The 21,827-nt window shown below is 33.7% G+C and overlaps 1 protein-coding gene across 1 annotated transcript in view; it reads left to right on the forward strand.

The window, feature by feature from the left end:
- LOC115212942 (protein-tyrosine sulfotransferase 1) overlaps nt 1-21,827 on the forward strand; it is a 570,511-nt gene that overhangs the window by 315,884 nt on the left and 232,800 nt on the right. Inside the window, exon 4 of the mRNA XM_029781786.2 lies at nt 16,878-16,919. The gene's annotated coding sequence lies outside the window, so the exon portion shown is untranslated. The remainder of the gene's footprint in view (nt 1-16,877; nt 16,920-21,827) is intronic.

The raw sequence follows: 21,827 nt of genomic DNA on the forward strand, positions 1-21,827 counted from the left end.
TGTGTGTGTGTATGCATATATGTATGTGTGTGTGTCATTGTGTCTCTGTCCATCCCCTCGCTACCACTTGACAACTGGTGTTGATGCGTTTTACACCCCTAAAACTTAGCAGTTCAGCAAAAGAGACCAATAGAATAAATAAGTACTAGGTATAAAAACATAAGTCCTAAGGTTGATTTGTTTAACTAAAAAAAAACCTTTGAAGGCAGTGCTCCAGTATAACCATTGTCAAATGACTGAAATAAATAGAAGAAAGATTCAACAGAATACTCTAAATGTTAAATGGCTAAACCATGAAATCAGTCACAGTTAAATCCACATATGTAGAATAATAAAATTCTTTGTATGTTGAATAGGATTACATTATTTGTGAGAATTACTTATTGATTTTATTCATCAAAACAATTTTAATAAAGCATATGCTTTCTTTCTTTGTTGCATGCCATGAAATCCTCACTGAGATCCCTAAGTGGAACAGGCACCCCAGGTTATGAACTTTTGGTTCAGAGGCTTCCTTGTTAACTATTTTACATTGAAAATGATAATTATGAACCAGCAAAGAATATTTATTTTCATATCTTAACCTTCTGCTTGCTTGCTTGCTTTGTTTAAAATAGTTGAAAGACAAAAAAATAAATAAATAAATAATATAAAAGAATTTTCAACTTTAATTATTAAAAACTGTCGGTTTTTTTCCACCCAAAGAATTTCCCTTTTAAATCTTAATTTCTTTTTAAAGTCTGCACAATATAAACAACTTAATGTTTATATCCATGCAGTCTAATCTAAACACAACCAATGGAGCAGACTGTCCAAAAGTTTTGATAAGATCTTTTTTTTCTTTCTTCTTTCCATATAATAAAGAATAGTGAAAAGTTTTGTTAAAAAAAAAAAAACATCACAAAAACTGCAAGGTAACTAACTGTCTTCAATCATTTTCTAATCTTTACTTTTGTACAACTTCCAAACTTTACGTCTACTCTAAGGACATTCATTAGACTAGAAAATGTACATGATTAATTTTCGTGATATTCTTTTACTTTCCACATAAGGTAGATATTTATTACCAGATTAATTATCTAAACACTCTTGCCGCAATAATAAACCATTTCCATTCAATCAGTGAAGGATAGATCATATTTACATTAATGCTGAATCAAATTTGTAACATAATGCTTACAATTAAATTCTTAAGATATTTTATCTACCTACTTCATATGTTGGAAACTGCTTAAACAAAACATTATCTTCTATAACTATAGTTTTATTTATTTCATATTTTATTATCATTGTGTTCAAGAAAGGCCCAACATTGGAATGTTTGGCTAAAATAGGGGTGTGTTCATGTGAAATTAGTGTGGCTGTTGACTTTGGAACACCAGGAAGATTATTTACAAAACTAGCAGATACCTAATGTTATTGACTGGGAATATTTACTACAGTAGCTACAGGCACATAAACTTATGTGTTCATCCGAGCGTGGCCGTTCGCCAGCCTCGTCTGGCACCTGTGTCGGTGGCACATAAAAACACCATCCGAGCGTGGCCGTCTGCCAGCCTCGTCTGGCACCTGTGTCGGTGGCACATAAAATCACCCACTACACTCTCGGAGTGGTTGGCGTTAGGAAGGGCATCCAGCTGTAGAAACACTGCCAGATCTGACTGGCCTGGTGCAGCCTTCGAGCTTGCCAGACCCCAGTTGAACCGTCCAACCCATGCTAGCATGGAAAGCGGATGTTAAACGATGATGATGATGATGATATATATATAGATAGATTATTTTATATTTTACTAGCAGTATCGCCCGGCGTTGCTCGGGTTTGTAAGGGAAATAACTATATAAGCATTTTTAGAGATGTAAAGTATAATAGCCATCTCAATATGGCTAACCACAAAGGGGGGTGTTACTGTAGCTTTTTACGTTCTGAGATTTAATAATACATTTTTAGAGAGTTACTTCCCTTATATAATAGCAAAAAAATGGGAAAAAATGATGGTAAATTTTTTTTTAAATCATAGACTCATCGTAGACGCGCACTAATACCCAGAAGGGCTCGATATGAATCACGACTATAAGATACCCGCTTTTGGTTACACTGCACCGCAAAATGTGGGAGTAGTTATGAATCTAAATCGTAGGAGACAGACACACAACTTTAGTTTTATATATAAAGATTACTGTCTGTATTATTTATATTTTGAATTATTAAAAAGTTATGAAGAGTCCTGATGATTGGGGTTGTAGTTAAGACATGTTTCTGAAAAAGACTGAGTGTCTAGGGAATGTTAACACGTGTAGAAAAGAAATTTGGAACTGAAATAGTAAATATTAAAATAAAATTCTATGATATGGTGTGATGTCTATTAGGATTTGATGAATTGCATGGGGACTTCTATCTCTAAATAACATATATATATATATATATATATATATATATATATATAATCGTTGATTGTTTACTTGTTTCATGCATACATGATTGTGTGGTTAAGAAATTTACTTCCCAACTACATGGTTTGGAATTCAGTCTCACTGCATGGCACCTTGGACAAATCTCTTCTACTCTAGCCCTGGACAAACCAAAGCCTTGTGAGTGAGTTTGTGTGTGTGCATGCATGTATGCTGGGGAAAATGCACAGCAGTATTTCGTCGTTCTGAGTTCAAATTCTTCACGTTCTGAGTTCAAATTCTGCTGAGGTCAGCTTTGCCTTTTTTCATTTCAGAATCAGTAAAATAAGTACCAGTTGAGCACTGGAGTTGATGTAATCAGCCTATCCACTTTACCGAAATTCCTTGTTCCAAAATTTGAAACCAATATATTCTGTGGGATGGGTGGTAAATTGCACATCTGGATAGATTTCTTCTCATCTGAAGTTTGTATAAAGAGTATAGTTACAGTAGAGATAAATGTGTCCTCAAATTTTAATGTATATTATGATTGCAATTAACCAACTTATTGTTATCTGTAGTGCATATATCATAATCACAATACAATGCCCAAATATACATCTATTTTTAAACATAATTTTTTTTAAATGCAGATTTTCTACCATCCTACTCAAAAGATACTTATTTATCTAAATATCATTTTCAAATATCACATATGGAAGTTATTTGAAGATGTATAAGGAAGTTCAAAACATCAAAAGTATATGCATCGCATTGAATAGGTTTGTTCTTTTCAAATTGAAATATTTGGCTTAATGCTTCTCTGATTATTGTGTTCTTGCATTGTTGTTACTAGGAATTGAAAACAATGTTATTAATTACATTTCAAAAGAGAAAACATTTTATATTGTACTGTAATTATTTAAATCATTCCTTTCACAGTTGTAATTACCAAGTGTTTATCATTCCCTTGAGATATTTTACATAACTTGCCTAGCATCCATATTGAAAATGCATAAATATAAACAATAATGACAATGTATTTAGTACAAAATTTCATCGATATATAATAGTGCAGTATTTTTTCTTTAAATCTTATGATATATAAGGTATGAAAGAGAAAGCAGTCCAAGTTGGTATCTGAAATTTACTTTTATAAACTATCTGATTCCCATATGAATATCTATTTATTTATTGACAAGTAACAGTTTGCTGTGTGCTGGTTTTATTGTCATTGTTGTTGATGGTGATGGTGTGTGTGTGTGTGTGTCTCAAATAACCACTTTAAAATATCATTCCCCAGTTTTTATTTCAAAATCTCATTAATTGTTGAATTTGTAAAATCCACTGATTGCGAGATTTGTAAAAATCTCTATTATTAAAGTTAATTAATCAAGGAATGTTAAGTAGCATTACATGCCACTTAACACCAATTATTTATTATCTGTATCAGTTTTATTAATTTTCTTTTTCAAAATATAAATCCCTTGAATAACAAATTAACAATTATATTAATTGTTTAAAATGTTATGATTATGAAATGGATTTCCTGTTCACAACACAATAACTATTATTTTACTAATTTAATGTTAATAAATTCACCTCAAACCTTAATAAGTTTATTACAGTCATTTATCAGTTATTTATGTGAGCTATTTTCTGCTCTTCTAAATCCAATTACGATTGAGCATTAAAATACATTCTAACCTTGTTAAAATTATACAAGAATGGGTTTCTAATTACATCTGGTTTTCTAATAGCTTCAGTTTAATTGTTATGCATAATTCTATTTATATTAATGTCAGAGTCTCAGTCTTCTTGTTGACTTTTTACTTGTTTCAGTCATTAGACTACGGCCATGCTGGGGCACCACCTTGAAGAATTTTAGTTGAATAAATTGACTCCAGTATTTTATTTTTTAAGCCCTGATACTTATTTTATCTGTTTCTTTTGCTAATCCACTAAGTTACAGGGATATAAACACACACACACACACACACACACACATGCACATATATATATATATATATATATACATACATACATACAACAGGCTTCTTTTCAGTTTGTCTACCAAATCCACTCATAAGGTTTTGGTCTGCTTTTATAGAAGACACTTGTCCAAGCTGCTACACAGTGGGACTGAACCCAGGACCATGTGGTTGGGAAGCAAACTTCTTACCGCACACCTTATCGGTATTCTTTATTCATTTTGGGTTTCTTAACTGAATCCAAATCCCTTGTCAGTTTTCTAAAGTGTCCATTTTACCACAACTTACTGGAGTGGCTGTGTGGTATGTAGCTTGCTAACCAACCACATGGTTCCAGGTTCAGTCCCACTGTGTGGCATCTTGGGCAAGTGTCTTCTGCTATATCCCCGGGCCGACCAATGCCTTGTAAGTGGATTTGGTAGAAGGAAACTGAAAGAAGCCTGTCGTATATATGTATATATATATGTATGTGTGTGTGTCTGTGTTTGTCCCCTTAGCATTGCTTGACAACCGATGCTGGTGTGTTTACGTCCCCGTCCCTTAGCGGTTCGGCAAAAGACACCGATAGAATAAGTACTGAGCTTACAAAGAATAATAGTAAGAGTATGGTGGTGAGAATATCTTTTAATTACAAATATTAACACTTTAGTTACTCTTTTATTTGTTTCAGTCAATTGACTGCGGCTATGCTGGAGCACTGCCTTTAGTCAAGCAAATCAACCCCAGGACTTATTCTTTGTAAGCCTAGTACTTATTCTATCAGTTACTTTTGCTGAACCGCTAAGTTACGGGGACGTAAACACACCAGCATCGGTTGTCAAGCGATGTGGGGTGGGGGGGGGCAAACACAAACACACACACACACACATATATATATATATACAACAGGCTTCTACCAAATCCACTCACAAGGCTTTGGTCGGCCCGGGGCTATAGTAGAAGACACTTGCCCAAGGTGCTACACAGTGGGACTGAACCCGAAACCATGTGGTTGGGAAGCAAGCTACTTACCACACAGCCACTACTACGCTTATAGTTTCTAATGAAACACACTGCCATTGTTTCAATTAATTTTGAAATTAATTAAGAATCTATTAAAATTTATCATTACAAAGCAGGTGTGGAGGCTGCAAGCTGCCAGAATCATTAGAACACTGGACGAAATGCTTAGCAGCATTTTGTCTGTCTTAATGTTCTAAGTCCAAATTCTGCCACGGTCATAATATAAATGGGTTGATAAAATAAGTACTAGTTGAGCACTGAGGGTTGATGTAATCAATTTACACCCTTCCCCCAAATCGCTGGCCTTGTGCTGAAATTTGAAACCATTATTAACTGGGTGTTGGGAACATGAAATTTTGGAAGGTTTTAATTTAGATCACTTTAAAATGAATAGTTTGTATCATAGAACCAGAGCAGTCTCAGGTGGGATGACATCAAAAAGAACAAATGTTTAAATGAAAAACTTTTATAAATCTCTCTGTATATAAAGCTGAAGTTGCCTGTGTATGGCAGGTTTGGTAGCCTTCAATTAACACTATCTCCTCCAAGACCCTGCGGTGCAAGTTGACCAAAATTGAGAGTATGATAGAAAGCTTGCTCTTCCTTCCATAGAAGAAAAAAATTCAAATCGGACCGTGTTAAAACCAAAAATTATTTACATCAAAATGGTGCTTTTTTTTTCTATGAAAATCCCTATTTTTTACGATTTTTTTACTGCTGTGTTGCCATTTTTCGGTGTGTTTCAACCAGAAAAATGTTCACTTAAAGAGAATAACAAGCTACATAATGCAACATTTTTACTTTTCAAAACTTCCAATTCTAAAGGGTCGAAACAAACCCGAGCAACGCCGGGCGATACTGCTAGTTTGGATTAAAACTTTTATCAGTATGTTTGAGCTAGGACACCAACCTTTGGCTTGAATAGCCGAGAGGAATATTCAGGTGAAACATTCTGCATTATAAATACAAATACTGCAGTTGGGTCTCACATATATATATATATATATAGTTTGATAAGATGAAAACCTTTGATTAACTTAGATTGTTGAAACAGCTAGAAGTCAAAAACTCCCTATAGAGTTGTTTGAAATTTAGAAACCAGCAAGGAACATATACTTCAATGAGGTTAGTTGATTGAAACTTTTTGAGAATACAGACAATGTAGATCAGGGTGGATCTCATCTTTAAGACCAACTGATGAAAGTAGTGGTCATATTTCAGTCTTATTAGATCTCCTTAGTGAAACATTTTATTCAGCTAGTATGACTAAATGTGATCACTATATAGATATATATGAAATATCAGCAATATAGTCACTGTTAAATTTTAATTACCCAATGAGAGTGTTTATCTCATGATTACTTGGATAATTTTAGTTGGTCAGAGCTTTTTAACTCACTACATTACATTTATGAGATGCTACTGTACTAATAAAGTGAAGAAATTTAGTTCGTAGAATACTCATCTAGCTTTTATAATTTTTCCAAGTCTGACTTGTCACCACATTAATTCCTTACTTTTAATATTTTGATAGGAAGTGTACTATTGTTTTTTGCACCAATAGGTGAAACCTTTGTTTTAATTTTAGATACTTTATCATGGAAAATTCCTTTTATCTCCCAAATTCACATAACATTGTAAATTAAATATATTTTATTTAATTGTAAATATTATGTAATACACTCTGTTAACTGGTTAGTGATAGGAAGGGCGCCCAACTAAAAATAGAACATAGATTTGAAATATGATCACCACAGACAAAGTAGGTAGGCAGTAACTCTGGATAAAACCTGACTCAGATCATGACACCATGATGGAAAAGCTTTTTTTTTTTGTCAGAATTGTGAACTATAAACCTTAAGGCTCACCAAAACCTCGAAGTTTCAGTATTATGTTGCAAAATTAGTTTGATTCATTTGAAAAAAGAATGGCTTTCTTGGGTGTGATAACAATTTGAATAATTTTTATTGAATTCGTTGTGGAATGAAAATCATTGGATGTAGTAATCTGGTGAAACTAAATGGAATAAATCAATGCTAACTGCCCAGTTTCCATTGTTACATCTTGTATCTAAGTTTTGGTATTGCCTAGAATTTATTTTACTTTTCATTGATTTACCAAGATTTAAAGTATAAAGCTTGTGTGTAGCCAAATATACGATGATAGCAAAATATATGTTGACAATTTCAGGAATACATTACTTATGATAATTATATTAACTTTCTTATCAAATTCTCATCAACTATTACTGAGTTTGTATAGGTTTCTAATACTGTGAAGAAAAGTAAGTCATGAATATATTGTCAAGATTTTTTCATTGTTATTAATTTCCCCCTAAATTTTATTTTCCCCTAAATTCTATTGACACAGTAATGAATTGTTATAAACATTGTCTCAAATGATGGCTTCATTAATATTGTATTCTGACAGAGATTCAGCATCATGCCTACACTTGGCAACTAAACATTTGACCGTTGTCAACACTATATAGTAAATTTAACAAATTTTTGTTTTATTTTTCATTTGCTCAAAAATATCTAACATTGTTGAAAAATAGTTTTAATTTTTTTTTTTTTATAAATATTTTATCTCATTATTTCCAGTTGTTATAGTTGAAGAAAGAACTTTTCTGTTTATGCGTAGAATACAAGACCAGCTACGTTTGTTTGAGTGAAATCAAATTTTCACCTTATTCCCTTTCTATAGAACAAATTTATTCAAGTGAGATAATTTTATGACTGTTCAGCCTGACTTGGTAATCAAACAAGCAGAATTATGTTAGTATCCTAAAAAAAAAAAAACTCCATGTGTTTTATGTGCTCTAAACCTTGATAGAGCAGCTGACTTTATAACCACTTGTGCAAATATCAATATTTCACTGTTCCTCTGCATAAAACTGTTGTATAATTTATGTCTGCCGAATGGTAAATGAAAACATCTAATACATCCAGTGAAGTAAAGTGGATCTTTCTGCGGCTTTAGAAAGTATGCTCAATAGTGTGATATAAAGACCACATCAATTTTTGTTATGACCAATATAGCTGAATTTGTACATTATTGGTTTGGTGTTTGTGTATGTATGCATGTATGTATGTATGTATATGTACACACATACACACACACATGCTTACATAAAACTAACGTGAAAAAGTGATATGAATTTTTATTAAGTCTAAGTAGTTAGATGTATAGTATAGAAATGTTAATTTGAACTTTTTATTATGAAGTGTATGTTGGATGTATATAACATATAAATGTTAATTTGGGCAGTTTAAGTTCTTAGCTTTGAAGATCATAATATTAATCTCCTGGCAGTTTATTTTGTTTTTTAATATTTTACTATTTCTCTATTTCCACTATTAAATAATAATAATAATAATAATAATATCCTAACCACATCACTGTATGATGATAACTTTTGAATTTATGGAACTTGCCATATGAAACAGTAGACTTAATGAATTGCCTTGTTTAGCCCCAGCACATAGCTCTTTTAGCTACTTTGTTGTTCAAGTTTAGGTGAGGTCTCTGTTGGTCTGAGGATAGCTTCCTCAATTCTTCCCACCACTCTTGAAAACCCTTAAATGATGTATAAGCACTGTACTTCCTCCTCTGATTAAACAATTTAAAAATGAAAAATTCACTATTAAAACAGCTTAGTTTTTGAATTTAAAACTTTCATCCTCTTTACATAGCACCCAAAATAGTTTATAGTTCCATTACATTTCATGCTATAAATGTCTTTAGATGTTCAAGCCAAGTTATCAACATTGTCAAATTTTGTTACAGTTCACGCCGTATAATCAATTGAAGTGATATTAACTTTAGCTGGAAAGACAGACTAAAGAAGTGTAAACACTGTTTCAGAAAATAGTAACTACAAAAAGTGATAATTGAAGTCTCCCAGAAGAAATCAAGATTATTTCTAAATACCTAATTCAATATTCAACCTTCTCAAAGATGAAAACCTCTTCTGAAAAATATATTAATAACATCCACCATAAAATGATAATGTTTTTTTTTTCACATATGCAGAAGGCCACGAATTTTAGGAACAGAAACAGTTAATGAGATCAATTCCTATATTTGACTTCTTATTTCATTGACCCCATCAAAGGATGTATGACAAAGTCTGAGTGGGAGTTGAACTCCCAACATAGAGGGATACACAGGCACAAGGCCACAAATTTTGAGAATAGGAACAGTTGATTATATCTACTCAAATATAAATTCCGCTGAGGTCAACTTTGCCTTTCATCCTTTCGGGGTCAATAAATTAAGTACCAGTTATGTACCGGGGTCGATGTAATTGACTTAATACCTATGTCTGTCTTAGTTTGTCCCCTCTATGTTTAGCTCCTTGTGGGTAATAAAGAAATATATATCTACTCACATATTTGACTGCTCCTTTGTTGTTCCTCCTTCTGAGAGCCCATGAAATAAACTCCACCCCAACAAGATTTGAACTCAAAATGTAAAGAAATGCAACTAATGTCACAAACCTTAAGCTTTACTGATTCTGCCAACACACTATCAACAGAAAATAATATTGGTATCGGTAAAGTAGCATTCTTTCTTTGAACAAGTTAACTACAAACAAACCTATCTTAATATGTCCCTATTAGCTGCTAGCAAAGTGTTTGGCCTCTTTTAGCAAAGCTCTGGGGATTTATAACCATATTTAGTGTTAGTTGGCTTCTATGTTGTGTCACATACCAATGGAGCCACTTCAGAGTTCTTGTTTGTTCACAAAACTATGCTATCCACCTACAAAGGAAGACTGGATGGAAGAAGCTAGCAACAATTCACAGGCTGCAAAGAGTTGTTCTTATCTGCTACTAAGGGTTAGATTGTCTGGCACCAAGAAGTAGATAATGGTATTTAGTCTGATGTGAAAACATCATCATCATTCAATGTTTAACATTGGTATCAAGTCAATATACTCAGCTCTGTGCATTTCAAATTGTTATAATCTGATCTGACGAATAGCCTAAAGTGTTCATTATATCTTTTCTTGTGCCCATACTAGTGTGGTGCCAAGAGCGCTATGCGAGCATGATCGTTGCCAGAGCAGCCAACTGGCTTCTGTGCCAGTGGCACGTAAAAGGGTGCCATTCGAGCATGATCGTTGCCTTACTGGCACCTGTGCCAGTGGCATGTGTAAAAAGATTCGAGCGAGGTCATTGCCAGTACCGCCTGACTGGCACGTAAAAAACACCCACTACACTCTCGGAGTGGTTGGCATTAGGAAGGGCATCCAGCTGTAGAAACTATGCCAGATCAAGATTGGGGCCTGGTGCAGCCAGCTGGTTCGCCAGCCCTCAGTCAAAATCGGTCATCCCATGCTAGCATGGAAAGCGGACGTTAAACGATGATGATGATGACATATATATATATATATACCGGAGTTAACACATAAATGTGAAACAAGGTGGAAAAAAGAGTACTCAAATACCAGGGCTAGAGTAATATGCTTTATTTAAAAGCAGCAGAAATTCAACAGGTTTTGTTGAATTTCTGCTGCTTTTAAATAAAGTATATATATATATATAAATATATATATATATATATAATGTAGATAGGGTTAAAACCCAAGCTGTGTTCTCTTGAAGCATATCTGTTTATTCCAGCAATCTAAAGCTGTATGTAGATGTTATAATCAGGAGAGGTATGCATGAGTTGAAAATTCTGGAAAATATTTTTTGCTGAGTAAATTACATATTAAACTAAAATTTTTTTCCAATTTCTTGTTTTGATATATACATAAACAGTTCATTTTTTATTCTTTACCATTAAGAACCATGGCTATGGGCTTGTTACTGCTCTGGTTATATGTCCATTAAGACATTATTTGCGTTAGAAAAGTAGAAAAGGTCTTTATAGTTCAGTTTTCAATGTCTACTTTCCAATTATGTCAAATACATGATTCATATCCAAAGAAGATACTTTATTGCATTGTAAGAGTTTATAATAGGAAGAATGATATGAGGTCATGCTTAAGTGGTAGTAGAGGTGATAGAGTGTTTAAGGTTGGCAGAAAAGTCCCTTTTTCTGAAAACAAGCACCTCCATAGTATTTCATCAAATTTTTTATTCACTCTTTTTGACGACCTTTTATTCTTCCCCAGACTGTTTTTCATTTCTTGCATTGATTTCTGAATGTTATCTTTTAAAATCTTCAACCTACTCTCTTCAAAAACTACTTTACTCCTGGATAATGTTGTATTATTGACTTTCTTTCTTTTCTGTGATCTCTGTCTACAATGAATATTAGTTAGCACATTCCTGCTCACCTACTTACACCCAAAGTCATTCCAAAATAGTTTATCATACTAACTGTCAGCCAAGTCTGAAGTATTAATTTTGTTTTCTTCAGTGTTTTCTACTGTATTTGAAATAGATGTTTATTTACAAATAAACTCTGACAAAAAAAAAAATCACTTGGGACTCTCTCTCTCTCTCTCTCCCACACATGCATATATTCACACGTGCACTTGCACGTCACATATGTACTTACAGGTAGAAGGGACTAGGTGAGTTGTTTGAATGTCGTCTTTTTCCTACCTCTATTTTCTGCACTATCCTATATTTTCATTGATCAACCTCTGCTCTTGCAACTATCAATAATCATTTTTGACCTAGAGGGAATGACAGAATTCCATTGCTGAATTTCCTAATTGGCAAATAGATAGCACCACAATGTAAAATGAATGGCAGGATAGAAAAGCAATCCTATCATGCAAGACATCTTACAAGCAACATTACAGACAATAGATCTGGATGTAGTAGAAGAGCTTTTAGGGAATATATAAAAATGGATTGAAAGAAATGTGGAGAATATTTAGTAAATATGGAACTTTGACCTGGGTACAGAAATCAGAGGATATTGTGGTGTAATGATGTAGCATGATAATATGTGGTGCTACACTTATATTCCCAAGGGTAGATAGAAGAAATCAACCAATAGTTTAATATTTTGAAAACCTATTTCCTATAACAGCTAAAATTTAATTTTACTCTCATACCAATAAAATCTCATTTTCTAATGACAATTAGCAATATTATTAAACTAGGAAAGTAAAATAGTTATATACTAAATGTCCAAATATCTGAAATTGGTTGTTGCTAATAATATGATAATATTTACTACTACATAATTTTTCAAGCGATTTGATCTTCAGTCTTCATCAGGTATTGTATTTTTGGATACTTTCATAGACTATTGCATAATACTGCTACTTCTCTTAGTTTTTAGAAATAAAAGCTTATAGTAGAAATATAGTCTGGTACTATGCGTATGAATCTATATATATGAATCGGATATCTGACAATGACTGAGGGTCAACACAACATGTAGTTGTCGTTGTCATCGCCACCACCACTGCCATCATTTAACTTTTATTTTTCCATGCTTGCATGGATCAGACGAAATTTGTTGAGGCAGAATCTCTACAATCAGATGCTCTTCCTGTCACCAACCCTCACCTATTCTCAAGCAAGCTAATAATTCCCCATAGCTAGACATGCTTTCCATGGAAGAGTGGAAATGAACAACCTTACCTGTATAATGTTGATGCTCATTCACAACCATTGCATGATGTCTACACAAGGGTCACACACACACACACACACACACACAATTGACTTCTTTCAGTTTCCATCCACCAGATCCACTGAAAATGCTTTGGTTAGTCAAATGCTATAGTAGAAGACACTTTCCCGAGGTGTCACACAGTTGGACTTAACCCAAGACCATATGGTTAGGAAGTAAACTTCTTAACCATACAGCTATGCCTGCATCTATAGCTCTACCTGCATAATATATATATATCATCATCATCATCATTTAGCGGCTGTTTTCTATGCTGGCATGAGTTAGACAGTTTGACTTGAGCTGACCAGCTGAAGGGCTGTTCAGGCTCCATGTCTGCATTGGCATGGTTTCTATGGCAAGATGCCCTTCCTAATTCTAACCATCTTACACAGTGTACTCAGTACTTTTACACAGCACCAGCATGGCTGCTTTATACATAGCACCAGCACATATAAACCCAAACCCACAATATTAGGGATGCTCAGCTGGAGAGGCTTGCTGGGGATGAGTCTATATGCAAGGGCATACAGACTCCTCTCTTTGTATGAGCCACAGTTTTATTTAATTATCTCTGAGGTTGACCATGCAGAGTATGATAAAATGAATCTAGATGGTATAGACTGTTAGCTGCTTCTGTCATTTATTAAAAGTATAGGGGGGTAAATTTCCTTCTTAAAATTCTTGAAGAATTTGGGCAATTTGTTCACTAGTTGAAATCATTGCTCTCTTGCTTTAATTTTGAGTAGGACAGCAGATTATATGGAGTTTCTCTGTGAAACAGAAGTTGCTATAGTTTGGATTATTGTCTAACACTACCTATTCAATTATACCTGTTATTTCTAAATATATTTTGAACATCTTTTAGTGTTGTCCTGGTGATAATGATAAAACTAGCTATTGCAATGGTGCAGATGACTCTTGAAGGAGTGTATTGATTGTAAGCTTTATGTAACTTCTTCAGATGTTGCTAATGGAGACACCTACACCCTTTCCTCAAGGCATTTGCCTTTTAGTGGGTGCAAAATTGTATATTATGGAAATCGCATACACACTTTCCCCACTCCACTCTCGCTTTGTTCATTAGTTTCCAGTTGTTCTGTATTATAATTCCTGAGAGCAATAAATATGTTTGTCATGCAGCTTGTTTCATCTTATTGTTTATACGTGTAGAAGCAGCATTGTCTCTGATGTGTGTCAAACTTGAGTTTTTCTGAGAGTTCACAGCTCCTGGGTACTGAAGTATTTCCTAGCCCTAAAGGTGTAGTCTTTGCTTTGCTGATATTGTGAAAATGTTAGGAAAGATCATTTGAGATATCAGTCAGAGTAAGTATATCAGTTTATGAAGAGCCTTATTGCTTGCTTGAAACATTGTGATAAAGAAGTAATATAGTGAAGGCTGAGAGTGTCTTACCCTGTAAAAATGCAAAAGTCTATTAGTAAGCCATTTACAGTACCAGCCTTATGGCTGGTACTGTATAGAATTGCATTTCTTGACCATTTAATTCTGATGATGGACCTTGGTGCCTGAGATATATAAGGGTTATTAAACTTTTTTCTTTTTGCATTGTAAGAAGCTATCCATCTTCAATATGTTGTTATTTTGCTTCTGTATTGATGTATATTTTTCTACATTTAGTTAACAGGAAAAAATCTTCTTAATTGTACAAGAGTTTTGATTTTTTTTCGCCTCCTTGTTAACTAGCTTTATAACTGTGAATTTCCTGATTATTTTATTTCATTTCCAATTATTGCCATTTTCTGTTTATTCCTTTACTGTTACCAATCAGTAGATTGTAGCTACACTGTGGCACTATCTTCAGAGTTATATTTCATTATTTCTTATTCAAGTACTTGACTGTTGCTTCACCTTTCATCTTTCTGAAGCTAAGTTGACTTCAGTAGTATTTTTATTCTGAAACTAAATGGTTACAACTACAATTTTTTTATATGTAAGATATTTTGCCCAACATTCTATTAGTTTTTAAAAATCATAAGTGGTTTTTAAGCATTTTTAAAAGTACCTATATCACATCTGTTGAATAAAAAAAGAACATTTCCTATCCTATAATAATTACATTTGTTACTTTCTTTCATTGTATTTCATACTTTCACTTTTGTCAACTTTCCAAGAAGTGTCCATTACAATACACTTGTTTTAGAGTTCCAATTTATTTCTTAATATTTAGCAGTTATCAAAGTACTTATCAATTCCTAATTAGTTCTGTAATCTATCATTAAGAGGCTCTGATTTTTATTTTATGCTTTAACACTCATTAAATCAGACAAGATTTATTCAATAGCTTTCTCAGACATACAATGCAATTCTTTTCTTCAACCCCACGAAAAAGATAAACCATTATCTGTTTTGTTTATATCCACAACTTATCTTCCCTCTATAATTCAGTCAACAACTTTGTTTCAACAGTAGTATTAAGCGATAATTAAACCTCAGCTCATAATCTTTGCTTAATTAATTCTAAGTAAAACAATTCATATGTTCTGGTAAAATAATTATGCACATTAGTGAAAGCACATAACTTAGTGGTTAGGGTATACATCTCTCAACTGTAAGGTTTTGTGTTCAATTCCTGGTGGTGCATTGTATCCTTGAGCAAGACACTTTATTTCATGTTGCTCCAGTCCACTCAGCTGGCAAAAATGAGTAGTATTTGTATTTTAAAAGGGCCAGCCTTGCCTGTGTCATGTTGAATCTCCCTGAAAACTACATTAAGGGTTTGTGTATCTGTAGAGTGCTCAACTACTTGCACCTTCATTTCATGGGCAGATTGTTCCATTGATTGGATCAACTGGAACCCTTATCATCATAACTAATGAAGTACCAGTAATGTGAGGTTGTCAGATTGGTTGTGTGGTTAAGAGATGCGTCTCGCAACTCTGCGGTTCCACGTCACTTTTGACAAGTGTTTTCTATTATTACCGCAAATTAACAAAATTCCTTGTAAGTGAAATGTGTATGTGTACATATATTTGTGTGTGTGTGTGTGCGTGTGTGTGTGTGCGCATGTGTGTGTTTCTGTACAGTTGTGTGTGTGTACAGATGTGTGTTTGTGTACAGATGTGTGTTTGTGTACAGATGTGTGTTTGTGTACAGATGTGTGTGTGTACAGATGTGTGTGTGTACAGATATGCATCTATACAGATATGTGTGTGTTTGTGATCAGCATAGCATGAAAAATGGCACATTCTGATTGCATATATTGGTCTCTCACTCCCACACTAATTTTAATCTAAGTATATACATACAGAAACCAATAAAAGAACAAAAGACATTGCTACATATCTTCCAAGATAGATTTTAGCACCCATTAATTTCAATATTTATAGTCGACCACTCATCATTAGGCATATTTGTTACTTGTATTTCAATTTGTGATATCAGGTCGATAGTTTATCCCATGACACTCTTTGTATTGAAATCTCAAAATACTGAATTAAAAGTTAATATATCTACAAAAGAGCTGTTTTAATTAATTAACCATTACCTATCATTGTTTTTGATTTGTAATTATATTTTTGATATTAAAAAAAAAAATGCAAAATACAAGCAATAAAGAAAATCAATTGCTTTGTTCCTTAGAGTAAAAAAATAAAAATTATTATTAATAGTAATAGAAAAGAACATTGTAACTAAACTATTGTGTAAAATTGTAGAACCATCAGTATTGGAAAATAATCATAATGATTCGAAATACTGTATGAACTTAGATTTTATTTTAATATTTATTCTTTTATAGTTATGTGATATTGATTTGTTACATTTTCTTTTAGTAAAATGCTTGTACAGGGATTGATGACTGAAATAACGAAAATGAATGATTTTGAAAATGTGCTGAGATGGGTTTCTAAAAGGAATACTTATATTTTAATTTCTTATATTTTCAGGCACAAACCAAACAAAATACCTTGTGTGATTTCAGAATTCGAGTAAGTTGAACATATTTCTTAGATTTAAGATTTAATGACCCAATATATATAAATTTTATACATTTTCTTACTCAGAAAGTTTCCATTGCTGATCTTTTGAATTAAAGATTAACTGCTTTGTTTATTTAGTCCTACGTTAAGTCATATAATATCCATTTTGCCCATTGGCTTGTAATACCCTCTCTCTCTCTCTCTCTCTCTCTCAGACTCACACACACCTCTCCTCTTCCTCTTCTTTCCAATCTCTCGCCATTCTCTACCTCTGTCTACTTATTTTATTGAACAGAGAATATTAAAATAGTTTAATAACCTGGCTATGTTATGGGAGTGGAGGTGGGTATTGTAATCCATTTATTGTAAAAAAAAAAAAAATAAATAAAAGGCTATGTTACAAAGGTTCATTGTTAGAAATCATGAGTTGAATTCTATTGCAAGGATATATATTCCTGTAGAGATATGGCACTGGAGAACAATCAGAGAACACACTAATGAAAATATCAAGACAGAAATATAAAGGAAAAAAAACCTGATCGATAAATGATATTCAAGTCAGATTATATATGTTATTAAGTAAGGAGATTTGTGGAAAATCCATAAAAGACGTAAAACCCACAGAACAAGATATATTAGGAGATAGAATATTTAGTTGAAGCTTTTAGATTTGAATTATATAAATCTTGCTTAAGATAATGTTTTACTAGCAAAATACTTTCAAATTTTAACAGATAATCTTTGCTAATTTTTGAATTACCTGGTGAACAATGATAAATCACAGGCAGAAATGTGTAAAGATAGAATAAATGTAAATAATGATAGCAAGCACAGTGCAAGATTTCTTCATAAGTTTCAGTATTCTAAATAGATATATGCATAGCATTTGTTTGCTATTTCATTTTATTATGTTTTAAAAATACAAAAGTGAGATTAAAAAGGAAAAAAATGGTTCTTAATATTTCTATTATCTTTTTGACAGTTATGATAAAGCTACAGCTAACTTTGAAAAATACCCAATTAAAATCCCTTTGTTTTCAACTTGAATTTTTGGGAAAGTCCTGGGATGAATGCCACAAATTCCCACTCATTTCTTTAATCTACCTCTTTATACCTATTTTTAAAATTATCATTTGTATTTTTCCTAACCTATGACATTTGCACATTGAAAAAATATTGGGTTGTCTGGAAAGTTTGTGCCAATTTTTAAAGGAAAGAAAAAGGTCAATAAATACTTGCCATTACATTTTTAATCAACCAAATATGAACCATTTTGTTGCACAATGTGTCTCCATCTTTCCTTTAACTTGAAAATACCTTCTTCCCAGAATTGAGGTGGTTTCATGGCAAAGAATTCATCAAGGTATCTTTTTACATCATCCAAGGAATTGAAATTTTTACCATTAAGACTATTCTGCAGAGACCTGAATAAGCGGAAATCTGAAGGAGCAATAGCTGGTGAATATGGAGGGTGGGGTAACATTGCAGCCGAACTGCAGTAATTTTTGTCTGATTCCCAAAGCATCAAGTGCCAAAAATGAACTTTCTTATCTTCCATTTTAAAGGGTTACAGAATTAACACAGGTTATAGGAACATAAACCTTCTTCCATGAAAAGATAGCATAAACTGTGCTCTAAATGGAGGTGTAGTCAAATCCTATTTTATGGACTCAACCATTTTCTAAAATAAGTCAAAAGGTAAGCTTCCCGGACAATCCAATAGAATTGGAACCATTTAATTTTATTCTACACCCCCGTTTTAAAAGGCATTTTCACATAATTTTTCTAGCAGCTTTCATTGTTTTCTTTAAATTTATCACATATATTTTTCATGTACACACACACACGTGTATATATGTGTATATATATATATATATATATATATATACACATAAATATTTTACATGCTGGTAGCATGTAAAAAAAACACCCTTTCAGCATTGGGTTTCACAGAGGCAGTGACAAGTGACTGAGAACTTTAGCGATTATACCATGCTGAGAAGACCTGTCAGACCAAGTGAGATTATAGTTCTGGCCCATGCTGGTGTTATGTAACTGGCACATGTAAAAGCACCCACTACACTCTTGGAGTGGTTGGCATTAGGAAGAGCATCCAGCCATAGAAACCATGTCAAATCAGACTGGAACCTGGTGTAGCTCCCCAGCTTACCAATTTTCAGCCAAATCGTCCAACCCATACCAGCATGGAAAACGGACATTATATGACGATGATGATGATATATAAATATACATATAAATATACATATAATATACATATATATATATATATATAATATATATATATACACATAAATATTTTACATGCTGGTAGCATGTAAAAAAAACACCCTTTCAGCATTGGGTTTCACAGAGGCAGTGACAAGTGACTGAGAACTTTAGCGATTATACCATGCTGAGAAGACCTGTCAGACCAAGTGAGATTATAGTTCTGGCCCATGCTGGTGTTATGTAACTGGCACATGTAAAAGCACCCACTACACTCTTGGAGTGGTTGGCATTAGGAAGAGCATCCAGCCATAGAAACCATGTCAAATCAGACTGGAACCTGGTGTAGCTCCCCAGCTTACCAATTTTCAGCCAAATCGTCCAACCCATACCAGCATGGAAAACGGACATTATATGACGATGATGATGATATATAAATATACATATAAATATACATATATATATATATATATATATATATATATAGGCATGCAGAAATGCAACTGTTTTTCATATTGATTAAATTCAACTAGTAATTTACTATAGCAAAATACAACTAAATAGTTTGAAGTTTTGTAACTTTTTTTTTTAATTGCTGTTTTGCCTTTGGAAACTGCCTTTAAAACTGCCTTAAAACTCAGTTGCTTGTAGCCCATTTCATATGAGTTGCTTTTAACAATTACACATAATTCTTTTTATTCATCCTAACAATTACACATAATTCATTGAAAACTTAACAACCTGTATTGAATAAATTCAATAAACATCCATTCTGTACCATAAAACTATCTGTCTAGTAATATTGAAAAATTGTAACTGTTCTAGTTTTCCTTCCTCTACCCACAGCAATTAGATATGATTCAAAGTTGCGATCTTTTACAATAATGACTTCCAATCTTCTGTTCTTTAATTATTCCACTCTTCCATTCTATTTCTTTGCTTTCAAATAATGTTGGCCTTTCTACATATTGTATCAGTCATTTTATCTTCCTAGGACACATTTGCTCAGCAATTCTAAATATCTATTATTTGATAATTTGTCTAGTGAATATGTTCTAAAAAAACCACAAAAAAAAACTAACCCTTCTTGTCAATAAGTCCCGGTTTTGCATAGCTTGCTCTTCTTTTTTTCACATCAGCGAACTTTGATGCTCGGCACTTTCTTTCCTGATAAAAGATTCAATGCAGAGTAATTTTGCAACTATAAATGTGATGGTTCCACATCTGGGACATTTTTATTGTAACACCAACACTAATTATGATAACATTGAGGTAGATACATAGATATTAAGAGAGGCAAAACTATGATAAAAGCAAACAAATTTTTAAAAAAAGCAAGCACGAAGTCTATGTACTATACCAGGAAGAAAAGAAAGAAGTATCATAGATATTAAATTTAACCCACTATCATCATATGATATCCTTTAGTTATCCTTTAGTCAGAGTGGAGTAAGGGCAGTGCTCAAGAAACATTTTGTGAACTCCAAAGCTGAAAAGAGGAAATTATACTCAGACCAGACTCAACTGCTTGCATTAGAGAAGACTCTCTATGCACTCAAAGACGTATCAGAATCAGGTGATTGGATGCTGATGCTTTGATACAGTTGACTGGATATTCAGCCTGTTTTAGTAACAGCACTTTTTGACAGTGACAGTAAACACACACACACGAGCACAGATGCATGCAAACACAGAAATGTGCATATGTAGATTTAAAAAGTGAGAGAGAGGAAGAGAGACATTACAATTTATTTATTTAACTGGCACTCTGTTGGCTATGACGATGAAGGTTCCAGTTGATCCAATCAACAGAACAGCCTGCTCATGAAATTAACGTGCAAATAGTTGAGCACTCCACAGACACATGTACCCTTAATGTAGTTCTCAGGGAGATTCAACATGATACAGGTGCTGCTCACTTTTGCCAGATGAGTGAACTGGAACAATATGAAATAAAGTCTCTTACTCAAGGACACTATGAGCTTCCAAGAATTGAACTCATGACCTTTTGACCATGAGGCGGATACCCTAACCACTAAGCCATGTGCTTTCATCTGTTGATTGAACACAGCTGACATAAACATTTTCCCTCTCCTCATACTCATAGAGAAATATGCTCACACATGAGAGAGAGAGAGGGATTAGAACCGTTGTTGTCAAATAAATCAACATCAAATCAGTGGCACCATATAGGTGTCAACAGTGGAGGCGCAATGGCCCAGTGGTTAGGGCAGCAGACTCGCGGTTTCGATTCCCAGACCGGGCGTTGTGAGTGTTTATTGAGCGAAAACACCTAAAGCTCCACGAGGCTCCGGCAGGGGATGGTGGTGATCCCTGCTGTACTCTTTCACCACAACTTTCTCTCACTCTTACTTCCTGTTTCTGTTGTACCTGTATTTCAAGGGGCCGGCCTTGTCACTCTCTGTGTCACGCTGAATGTCCCCGAGAACTACGTTAAGGGTACACGTGTCTGTGGAGTGCTCAGCCACTTACACGTTAATTTCACGAGCAGGCTGTTCCGTTGATTCGGATCAACCGGAACCCTCGGCGTCGTAACCGACGGAGTGCTTCCATAGGTGTCAACAAAACTGCTATACCAAAACACCTCCTACCCAAGGATCATGCATGCAGTAGTAATGTTAAACTGTGCTACAGATTAAAAGGAACCGGATTCTTGTTTCACTAACTACT

This window comes from Octopus sinensis, linkage group LG6 (assembly GCF_006345805.1).
Source record: "Octopus sinensis linkage group LG6, ASM634580v1, whole genome shotgun sequence".
Lineage (NCBI taxonomy): Eukaryota > Metazoa > Mollusca > Cephalopoda > Octopoda > Octopodidae > Octopus > Octopus sinensis.